Source organism: Pan troglodytes, chromosome 12 (genome assembly GCF_028858775.2).
Source record: "Pan troglodytes isolate AG18354 chromosome 12, NHGRI_mPanTro3-v2.0_pri, whole genome shotgun sequence".
In the NCBI taxonomy this organism is placed as follows: Eukaryota; Metazoa; Chordata; class Mammalia; order Primates; family Hominidae; genus Pan; species Pan troglodytes.
Genome location: NC_072410.2, coordinates 80,372,898 through 80,384,752, shown reverse-complemented (window position 1 = coordinate 80,384,752; position 11,855 = coordinate 80,372,898). Strand labels below are relative to the sequence as shown.

The following is an 11,855-nucleotide window of genomic DNA, read 5'->3' as shown; positions in this document are numbered from 1 at the left end:
GCTGGCCAAAATGGTGAAACCTTGTCTCTACTAAAAATACAAAAATTAGCTAGATCTCGTGGTGCACACCTATAGTCCCAGCTACTTGGGAGGCTGAGGCATGAGAATCACTTGAACCTGGGAGGCGGAGGTTGCAGTGAGCCAAGATCACGCCACTGCACCTCAGCCTGGGCAACATAGCAAGACTGTGTCTCAAAAAAAAAAATAAGTAAAAAAGTTTAAAATGTGATAATAGAATGCAGTTTTTTAAAAAGCATCCTTAACTTGAAAATAAATAACAATTCAGAAATCTTGTAGAAAACCTAAAGGGCACCACTTCTATGTCTCAAAGGACAAAAACATGAAAAAATAGGCTGAAATAAAACCAAGGTGTTCAATGATTAAAATATGGCCCAGCCCCATGACTAGATGTTACTCAATGAAAACAGTTAACACTTCATGTGTTTAACATGTATTAACTCAATCTTTTCAAAATACTAAATTCGATTATCTCCATTTCACAGATGAAGAAACTTGAGGTACAGAGAAGCCGACTGGCTGAGTTACGAGTTGAAGCCCGGTACTCCCGCCTCCGGAGTCCACGCAGCCAGCTGCCATGCTCGCTTGCTGTAGGTTATATGCACTGTAAAATAACAATGGTTGTTAATAAGAATGAAATCGGTTAAACTTCCAGTAGAAGAATTTAAGACTGGCAGAAGAGAAGGTGATGATGAGGCTTTGGACTTTGAATCGTGTCAGAGGTGAAGGGGGGATTATGCACAAATCCTTCCCTACTATCCCTACAACCACAGCATGGGGCAGAGGAACCGCTAGGCTGGTTCACTGTGGCACCTGCTGCCAGCAAATGCCTGTTCTTCCTGCCTTCTCTGACCATGGGCACAGAAGTCCTCAGTCCCTAATGTTCAGTTTAAACCTAATGGTGTGAAGACACCACTCCCTTATTATCCAGGCTTTGGGCAATTTCCATTTCACTGAGCTCAGCGTGGCAGCTTCTCTCCGTCATCGGCCACGTGCTTTTTCCACTTGGTCCTCATTCCCCATCCCTCACTTCTGTGGCCAGTGTTGGGAAGTTGGGCCAACTCCATGCTCAGCCATAGAATTTTGATCTTCCATACCTTCTCCCTGTTAGCAATATAATCCTGTAGTCCTGAAAATAGATTTTCCTGAGGAGCCATTCATTTGACAGACAGATGAATATGGACCACTGCTGATGATGACTAAGTATCTCAGTGGGATTCAACAAAATCGATTCCAGAGGCCGACATCAACTCCTGACAGGGTGTCCTTTCACCAGATCTCATTGAAGGCACTGAGAAGAAAGTGAGTGCCCGAAGAAAGGGCCTCAGGGAGGAAAAGGAATTTCTTAATACGCAAAGCCCTCAGCCTGGTCATCCCATCTCAAGCTTGACTGATCACAGTAACCAAGCCCTTGTGCCTCCTAGGAAAGGTCACAGGAAGCTCCGGAGCCTGCCACTGTCAACAGTGATGCCCGTTTGGCTGACACTGGGTTGGAATGATTTGATAACCTGGTTAGAAGCAGGGAAACCAGAAGCTGGAGCCGTCACCGTAGAGCTCTGTTTCAATTGACAAATGCAAGTCAGATGCCTTACAGCAGCTCCTCTTCTACGGACTTCAGTCTCTCTACAAGAAACATGCATTGTGTTGCCACCACCTTCAAAGTGGCAGCCAGTGTGAATCCTGGGGAGTTTATGTGGGACTCAGGATCCAAAGGAGGCACTCATTCATCAGATATATATTAAAAACCTGCCTAGTGCAAGGAACTGTGTGGGGCTCAGCAAGGAACCCCAAAATGAGAAAGATTAGCCCCTGCCCTCACGGAGCATACACTCTAGAAAGGTTGTAAAAACAAACTTTGTATATTTTAGAATTGGATTAGAGCAAAGTCAGGTTCCCTCAAAATTAGAAAATTGTAACTAGATGCTATAATGTATAATGGATGTACAAAGTAAATGTACAAAGTAAATTATTCCTAAGGAATCTTGGATTACTCATGCACTGAAACCATCCACCCATTGCTTAAATTCTAGAATCAACCTCCAAAAGGCTGAATCTCAATATTTAAAAAGTGATGTTGCTACTTCTGGAATCTTCACAGAAAAACCAAGGTGAATGTGCAACCCACACAGTGGAATATTACTTAGCAAGAAAAAGGGCTGTGAACACATGCACGTGATGGTGCTCACGGGCATGAGCAACAGTGAAAAACAGCCCATCTCAAAACTCTACAAACTGCATCCCATTGATACACCATTCTTGAAATGACAAAACTACAGAGACAGAGAAAAGACTAGTGACTTCAGGGGACAGGAATGGAAGGGAGGCGAGGCAACTACAAAGGGGTGGCACAAGGGGATTCTTCTGCAGTGACGATGAGTAGGATAGCGGCCACCATGAATCTACACGTGGGGTCAAATTCCATAGAGTGCACGCTGAACTGCTGAAAACCAAGGAAGCCTGTGGTCTGGATTACTGTGTCCTTCCAATGTTACTTTCCTGGTCTCATATAGTTAATGTAAGATGTCACCACTGGGGGAAGCAGAGGGAAGGGTTCATGAGACTCTATTTTTGCAACTTCCTCAGAGTCTCAAAATAAAAAATGTACATACTGACATAGAAACTTTACCTTCTTTTTATGCTTCTGAAGGGAATATGGAGAAGAAAATGAGCCTTACTACCACGAAGCCTTTTGAAACTCTCCCTGCACGTGTGCACCTGCAGTGCTCCACTGACCAGTCAGAGGAGGCAGTGCGGACCGTGGGACCAAGCCGTGCCCACTGGCTTTCTAGCGCCCGCTCTGCTATCATGGGTCCCTGTGGGAGAACCCCTAGCATGGCGTGGCCATGAGGGAAGCCTAGGCGAGGGAGGGTGTCAGTCTGGGGTATGACTGTGAAGCTCAGCATCTGGGACCATAGGGACAAGAGACGACCCGGGAGCACTAAGAATTCATCTTCTGGTCCGCCCCTCCGATGACGGTTGGTTGGTCCATAACCCTACTCCCCATGCTCCTGGCCCACATGCAAGGCAGAGACAGCCGTTCCGTGTTTCTCCCCCAGCCGCAGCGGCCAGGGAGCCGCTCCTCGTCTTGCTTCCGGTTGATGTGTCGTTGGTACTCCTCCTCGGATGCCCTCTCCTGAAGCCATCCAGCCTCTGCCTTTCCTTGCGTGTCTGGGCTGAATCAGCTTCCCTTATTCAGAATTAATCAAATGGAAAGGAAGAGCAGAATTTCACTCTCTAGCAGAGCCCTCCCAAGACTGCCGCAGAACTGAGATGAGGTGACCAGGCTTTCTCCGAGAGCGACAGGCCCCAGCTCTGCCGGCAAGATCTGTGTTGATGTGGCCTGCCATGTGCTGCCCATGAACATCTCCTCACCAGAATCATTAGCAGAAACGTTTGCCAGGCTTGGACACTTCCATGGAGAAGATGATTAATTATGAACCAAGAATCCCCCCGATAGGACTCAGACCTCACCAAGACCGTACAGCCTTAGTGTGATTCACCTCCATCCCCACCTGGCAGTCAGCCTGTCGAGGGGCCAGTGAGGAATCTGACAGCAGGACTCTAACCACTGGCTACGGTGGAAAAGGCCTCAGGAAACAGTTTTCACTCGCAGGGAGAATTACTGCTTCCCATGAAAGCATTTTCCAGTGAGTGGAGGTGGGTTTAGGTGTTATCTGTGCGGCAGAGGTACCATCTCCCATGTCTAGAAAGGAAAAAGAGAAGATGAAGGCCTTGCCCACATCCAATCCAAAGGGGAGAGACATCCTGGCGAGCTCGGCACGTAAGAGAACGAGAGATTAGCTGTCCCTGCATCAGAGCGCCAGGAAGGCTGTCCCCTCTGATCACTGGCTGGAGCCTGCATCACAGTCACCCGTGTTTGCACTGGAAGCCATGGGCAACGCAACAGATTGTGAGGAAACCCTGCAGATGGCTCCGTTAATAAAGCTGCCGTTCACCATGCCAAAACTGTAGTGGTTTCTATGGGAAACTCTCACAATAAAATAGAAGGAAGTTTTTTTAATCAAATTTTAGTAGTTAATTACTTTTTTTATTAACCATTATCAAGTTTAAACACAAGGATTTGCCAGTGAGGGCACTCAGGAAACCACAGACGCGGCCGTTGGCACCACCAGGAGCTGAGGGGTTTCTCGGGCACAGGATCCCCCCAGCGGCTCTTGCTCCTCCATGTCCTGATTCAACGCTAGGCTCCGTTCCACACCACTCACTCGAAGCATGAAGGACACACACTAGTGGTGAACCAAGAGGACTGCGGGGCAGCCTCCAAGGCCACAGGCGTTACTACTGCCTCTACAGAGCTGGCGTGGTGGCTTGAGCTCCAGGCATGTGAGTGACACTGGCCATCATCCTCCTTGAAACCCCCTCCTCTCCTGCCACCATTCCTCCTGGTTTCTTTCTGCCCTTCTCCCCTTCCTCCCTCCCTTTATCCCTCCCTCCTTCCTTGCTTTCCTCCTTTCTTATTTTTAACACTTTTTAAATTTATTACTTCCAATAAAGTACAAAATCTCAGCGCATTGTGCACACATATACACCCACACAGCCACCCCTGGAGGAAGACCTGGGATGCTGCCAGCACTCAGAAGTCGGCCTGTGACCCGCTCCTGTCAGGGACTCCCACAGGGCGGCCTCGACTCTGACCTCCTGTCGCCACTGAAGACTTTGGTTTGGTTTTGGCTTTTACATGAATGGAACCCGAAGTGTGCTCTCTGTCGTGTCCACCTTCCTCTGTTCACACAACCCGTGAACCTCGCTGCTCTCTTCCTCTCCACCCACCTTGTTCAGTCTTGGTTATCCCCCATTCTATTTCCTCACTCCCACACAACCCTCTGAACAATGTCGCAGACACCCCTGGTTTCTGCAGCCACCTGTATATTCGGTCTCGAGTTTTAACTCCAGTCCAGATCCCTCGCCTTCTCCTCAGACCGAATGCTTATGGGATTCCTCACCTGGAAGACCCACAGGCAACCCACATTCTCCAAAGAAACACGCCCTGCCTTGTTTACCCCCAGGTTCTGTACTCCACTCCCCACTCACCCAGAAGCCAAGCTGCACAATCCTGGGGGTACCCCAGAGACGACCTCCCCTCTCCAGGGACGGGCATTTGTCACACTGAGTTCACTCTGCCTTCCTCGCGCCCCTGGGATCCATTCTTTTCTCTCGTGCCCTCGGCTGTCACTCCCAGGCCCCCATCAGCTCTCATAACAACTCTTAATTATCAATTGTTGTAAGTCTTTTTCCTCTCCATTCTGTCCTCCACACTGCCACTGTGGGTTCAAAAGAAGCAAACAAAAACAAAAACATCCTTGCTGGATCAGGTGGTTAGTCCCGACACACACCCTGCTCACCAGCCAGAGTCCAGCTCTCGGGCCTGGCCCCAGGAATGTGCTCCGTAAGGCCTGAGCCTCTTCCTCTCATCCTGGATCCTGCCTTTCCTCTCTTCTCCCCGACCCCCCAGGCGCACCCGAGATGCCCTCACACCTCGGTGCATGCCTTCCCCATGTCCTCTAGTGGAAATCACCTACTCACGTGAGGTGCAAGTTCAACAGCGCCCCAGTGGGAGCTTCCCTGCCATTCCTCCTCTCACCTTCCCGGGGCCTGGCCCTGCACTGGGCCGCTCCACTGCGCTCTGACTGTGCTCATCATTCTGCAAGCACGGGAGGCCAGCAGCAGTGTCACCTTTCTCCATGTCTCCACTGCGCAGCACACTGCAGAAGGAATGATTTGTGCTTCAAGGGCTACTGATGGCAAAGGTGGGGCAAATGGTCGGCACCTCTAACCTCTGTTCAGACCTGGAGCCAAAGAAAGCGAGCTCACCTCTGGCATCCTGGGTTTGAAGGGCCTCAAGTGCCCCAGCCTGCAGAATCCCCGCGCTGGCTTAGAGATTCTGTCTTGGTTATAACGTGTCACATCCATAATCAACGGAGAAAACAAACAGAAAAAATATGCTGGATGACAACTTATGGGTGAGTCCCGCAGGGGGACACAGTGGTTTATTTCAGTCCTCCCTCAACCCCTCCTGCTGTGGCCACTAGACAGGAGCGTGGAATGCTGGCCCTCAGGAGACTGAGGCTGCAGACAGGCCCTGATGAGAACTCACATCTACCCCTTGGCAGGAGCAAGGCCACCCACACCTAAGGCATAAAGGCTCAGAATAAGCCAGGTCATGGCATCGCAGGGGGCAGCACACTTCCCTCCCGACCTGCCCAAGTCCCACCTGGGCAGACCATGCCTCACTTGGTACCCCAAGGCCTGCCCAAGCTTGCCTGCGCTGGGTGGCCTACCTTAAACACTCCTTAACTTCCTTTCCCACAGCCATGGGATTGCTTTTTGCAAGTCACATGGTTCAATCTAGCCAGCAGTGCTCCCCCAGCCCTCCTGCTGCCGTGGGCGCCCACATCCTTCAGCTCAAAGAACAGGTCCTGACTCAGAGTGATGGGTGGGGGGACACAAAGTTATAAAACCAACTTTCCAAATGACAATTTGCTCAAGACTACTTAGTTCCAGAGGAGGCAAGGGAACAGCTACCAAGTATAAACAAAGGCTGCTCTGTGTAACTCAACTTTAATTAGAATGACAACTAATTGAAAGTAATTTCATGCTAGTTCATGAAAGATTAATGGAATTCATGTTTTGGAGATGCTGAATGCAACACAGATTTGGCCTGAAACACAAATCTAACCTTTATTCACTTTAATTATTCAGTCAGAATCATTTCCCGGGAGCAAGTCTAGTCTCTGGACGGCTCTAATCAAACACCACTGAACTTTGAAGACATCAACTCATTCAGCTGCAACTCAATTTTCAAATTAATCTCCCACATAACATGGAGGCTTTGTGGCCTAAGCAGGGGGCAGGTGGGAGGGGAAGATGGGGTTAAAGCCCTCCCAGGTATGAACTGATTCTAGAGCATCTGACCTTCCCCACCCTCTCTAGTGGCGAGGCACTTCCGGAACTGGTGCCAGGCCTTCCTATGAGAGGCTGAGCTGAGCAACCACGCTGCCTCCATGCTTGAGCTCAGGGCTCCACACTCACAACTGAAGCCTAAGCCTGGTACAGCTGGAACCCTGAAGGGGGCCCTGGACCAGCAGAGCCTGCCTCTTCCACCCTAGCCTAGCTGCCCTTCCCTGCTCTCTCCCTCTCCCTAGGAGAGCTGAGACGAGGGACTTGAGCTCTCTGCTTGGCAAGATGCCCTCAGAAATCACCCCAATTTCTGCACCCACTTATTCCTTGGCCCTTCAGGCAGGCACCAGGTACAGCCCACACAGACTCAGCCTCTCCTTCCCTGCCTTGGAAAACCCAGGTCCCTAACTCCATCTGCTTTACTTTACAGCCCTTCCAAGGCTTCTTCCTAAAACCTTCTCTGCCAAAGGGGAGGCAACGCCACCATTTCTCACAGCCTGGGGCAGCTTGGAATGTGATATTTGGAGTCAGCAAAGATTCCAATCTGGCTAATACACATTAGGCAGTGTAGAGACCTGTGCTTTGGCCCTGAGGCACAGCCATGTGACCATGACTAATCTATGTCATAGACAAGGTCAGAACAAGAGAAGGCAGGATGTCCCAGGAGGGCTGTGTCAGAACTCAAGGAAAAAAATATGACCTAAAGAATGCTCTTCCTGGCCATTCAGCGCCCCCCGTTTCGGGTTTTGCAGCAGACTTCCCCTGGGAAGTCAGCTCCAGCAGTCTTGGGACCCTGGGCAAGCAGCATCTGGGCCCCACCACCTGCCCATCCCAACATATCCTGCAGCAGTGCCGCACCCGGGCACCGTGGAGCCACAGAGGTCAGGAGGCCTGATTCCAGCTTATGCAAGTGACAGTGGCTGATGGCAGAGGAGACTGCAAGTGATCGTCCCACTCCCCTCCTACCTCAGGAGGTGCTGAGCCACCCTCACTGCTCTTGTTCACGTCATGAGAGCAAGAGTCAGCTGCTGCTGCCCTCCAGGCTACCAGGCCTGACCTGCTACCACCAAGGCATGACATGGGTTCCCAGAACAGCAGCCACAGCCAGATTTCCCTCCACCACACCCACCCGGGCAGCCTCCTCTAAAGCCACCAAACCCCGCCAGTCACAGAGAGCTCCCAGATCAGAACAGGTGAAGGATAACTGCAGAATTCCTCAATAACAAGGCCGTTTGCTAGCCATGTGGTCTATCAACCCTAAGAGGTGGAGAGACACCCTGAAAATGACTCTAAGCATGATTCATCTCTGAGGCTCCAGCACCTAATAGTGTGTGCTTCTGCGCACTAATTAAATGTCTAGAATAACAGAGAATTAATGCAACTCCTTGAAGACTGTGGGTTAGGGAGTCCCTGAGGAGCCAAAGATACCAGCCAATGATCCCGACAAGAGGAGCTCTAGGGACAGGGCCCCATTTCTCAGCCAACCCGACATGGGCAGTCTGTGGTACTAAACAGTGACCCAGCCTAGGAGGTGTGGAGGCAAAATGTCAAATATATGTATTAAATCACTGGGACCAGGCAGTATCAGAATTTCTCAGCAACCAATTTTTATAGCCCCAGGTATAACCTCTAGCTATTGAAGATGAATGGGACAGAAAGTGAGAGGTTTACCAAGCTTTTGACCATGAGGAAAATCAGAAGGAAGACGTGGGGATGAACAGACCTCAATGTCAGACAAGCCAGGGGAGCCTGCCCAAGGCCACACACATGAAGAGAAGAAAAAAGCAGATAAATAAATGAAAGCTGGCCAGTGTTATCAAAGCCACACCAACCTTCACCTTACCCAACAGCTTCACAGCAAAGTCACACTGGATGAAGGGGCCGAGAAGGAGAGCGAAAGCTAGTCAGACCCTGAAAGGGAATCCGGCTGACAGAAAGAGCAAAGCCAGGGATAAGTGGTCACTGCTTTACAAGGACAAGTGTAAAGTAGCCATTTTCAACCTTTCTTACCCTTGTGTACCCTAAAAAAAAATTTACATCTATGCATATCTAAGCTTAATACCTAAAATTCTTCATTTTAAATTTAAATAGTTGCAAAAAGTATAGTTTCTATTGTTATAAATATTAGCTAAATTATTAAATCAGTTCTAAATGTATCCAACGGAATGTAAACTCCACTGCAGTTGGACACCCACCTTCATCTGGTTAAAAATACACATCTATACAACAGTCAGAAACCTCTGCTTACACGTGTTTTTCCATTCCACTCCCATACCTACAACTTTGTCCCAAAACATTTACCCTACTACAACTTTAGGAATGAAAGTCTCCTTTTGCTCATACATAATTCTCTGTAACACTCTAAAATTGAAATTTGTTTAAATTTCCTGTGACCATAAACTCTAAGTGTTAGAAATACTTTTGTTCTAGAATGAATTATTACAATTACTATTAGTACATATTTGACCAAAACAAAGTATGAGAAAATCTGTCTTAGAATGCGTCGCAGGCCCGGCGCGGTGGCTCACGCCTGTAGTCTCAGCAGTTTGGGAGGCTGAGGTGGGCAGATCTCGAGGTCAGGAGATGGAGACCATCCTGGCTAAGGCAGTGAAACCCCATCTCTACTAAAAATACAAAAAATTAGCCCGCGTTGTGGCAAGCGCCTGTAGTCCTAGCTACTCAGGAGCCTGAGGCAGGAGAATGGCGTGAACCCAGGAGGCGGAGCTTGCAGTGAGCTGAGATTGCGCCACTGCACTCCAGCCTGGGTTACAGAGCAAGACTCCGCCTCAAAAAAAAAAAAAAAAGGCATCGCAATTAGAGGGAGGGAGCTGGTTCCGGTTTCCATGGATAAATCTTGCTTACTGTTAAAATAAGGTAATTTCAGCATCAATTCCATTCCCATTTTTATTTTTACAGATATAAGCACTGAAAAACCTTGTTTTCATAAACAGAAGGGAATGAAGTTTCGTGATAGCAAAATCACAATTCTTTGAACTCCTGAGTTATAAGTCATGTGTGATCTATCATCAAAATTACTTTTAGGCCAGGTACGGTGGCTCACACCTGTAATCCCAGCACTTTGGGAGGCTGAGGCGGGCAGATCACCTGAGGTCAGGAGTTCGAGACCAGCCTGACCAACATGGAGAAACCCTGTCTCTACTAAAAATACAAAAATTAGCCAGGTCTGGTGGCACACACCTGTAATCCCAGCTACTCAGGAGGCTGAGGCAGGATAATCACTTGAACCCGGGAGGCGGAGGTTGCAGTGAGCCGAGAATGTACCATTGCACTCCAGCCTGGGTGACAAAAGCGAAGCTCTGTCTCAAAACAAAAACAAAAACAAAATTATTTTTAATGATCAAGTGACAACTTAGCTGGCTCCTCCTTCAATTTTGTTAAAAACCTCTAAATTGCAAAAAAAAATTGTCAGTCATTAGAGACACACACTTCCTCAATGTTACCAATAGTTGCACTTATTCCTACATTGCCCCAGGGATGGTTTTCACTCTCCAGGGCAACACCCCTTGGTGGGACAAGAATGGCTGAGGGTCTGCCTTCCTTTCAGAGTGAAAGACCATCATACAGGACCCCCTTAAGCCAGGTGTGCTCTGCAGCAGCTTAATTTTAGGAGGTATAATGGAGGATGACTTAAAACAATTCCCTTAAACTATCCTTGTGTGGGTACCCCATGAAGTCTTCATACCCCCGGGGTCATGTGAACCCAGAGCACTGTTGTGAAGAGTAGGACCGCACTTACTCAGCACCGTGGCCTCACTGCATGGCCTGGAGGAGGTGAGTAGAGGGAAGGACCCTGTATTAACAGCATCTCATCCAGACAGCACTGAGAAGAGAGGAGCCGGTGAGAGGGAGGAGGGTCTTCCTCTGAGTAAACAAACCAACCTGGCAAGGGTTCAGAGTAACATGCTTAGAAGGCATAATCCTAACTCTGAGAATAAAGCAAAAGATTCTGCACCGTCAATTAACATCCAAGAATAGGGCAGCCTGCACTCCTTCCCTGCATCTGCCCCCACAGCCTGGCACCAAACAGCTGACTGGCCCAGTGGAGGACACCTCACCCAAATGGGACAATAACATTCTCTCTCTCCTGGAATTAAGGGCATGTTGCCAGCAGCTGGACAACAATTTCCTTCCAAATCCAATGAGAAATAGAGAAAGCTGGTCTGCAGAGACAGAATTAAACAGCTGCATAATCAAGAGAGTGACAGAAAGGACAGGTACCTTGGACTCGAAGGCAGTCCTTGTGAGGCCCAGCTTCGCTCAGGTTCTGAAAAATCTCCCTTTGTGTATCAGCTGGATTTAATGAATTTCTGGAGCTTGCAATCAAAAGAGGTTTGGCTCAGGAGTCACTAGAGACTATTCCTGAGGAAGTCAGCCCAATAGACCAATACATTTAGCATTATCAATAAGTACCCTGGGCCAGGCAAGTGGCTCACATCTGTAATCCCAACACTTTGGGAGGCTACAGCAGGAGGATTGCTTGAGGCCAGGAGTTCAAGACCAGCCTGGGCAACACAGCAGCAACACCTCGTCTCTCCCAAAAGCTTACTGCAGCAGCGCCTATTGTCCCACTACTTAGGAGGGTGAGGTGGATCCCTTGAGCCCAGGAGGTCAAGACTACAGTGAGCCAGTATCGAGCCACTGCACTCCAGTCTAGGCAACGGAGTGAGACCCTGTCTCAAAAAAAAAAAAGGAAATTAGCTTTTCATTATAATTAGTGATGTTGAATATCTTTTTTAAAAAAATGTTTTATTCTTTTTAAAGGTAAATTATATTTCCTTTTTTTATGAGCTATCTATTCATGTACTTTGCCCATTTATCTCCAGAGTACTTTTTTTTTTAAATTCTTTAGAGATTGGCTCTTGCTCTGTCGCCCAGGCTGAAATGCAGTGGTGCAATCT

General features: G+C 48.6%; 1 long non-coding RNA gene across 1 annotated transcript; it reads right to left on the bottom strand.

The window, feature by feature from the left end:
• Positions 1 to 439: 439 nt before the first annotated feature.
• LOC134807929 (uncharacterized) lies at positions 440 to 10,782 on the bottom strand. The gene is made up of 2 exons (XR_010149571.1): positions 10,694 to 10,782; positions 440 to 622 (listed from the first exon to the last, which is right to left on the bottom strand). It is a non-coding gene; the product is annotated as an uncharacterized LOC134807929 (long non-coding RNA).
• Positions 10,783 to 11,855: the final 1,073 nt, after the last annotated feature.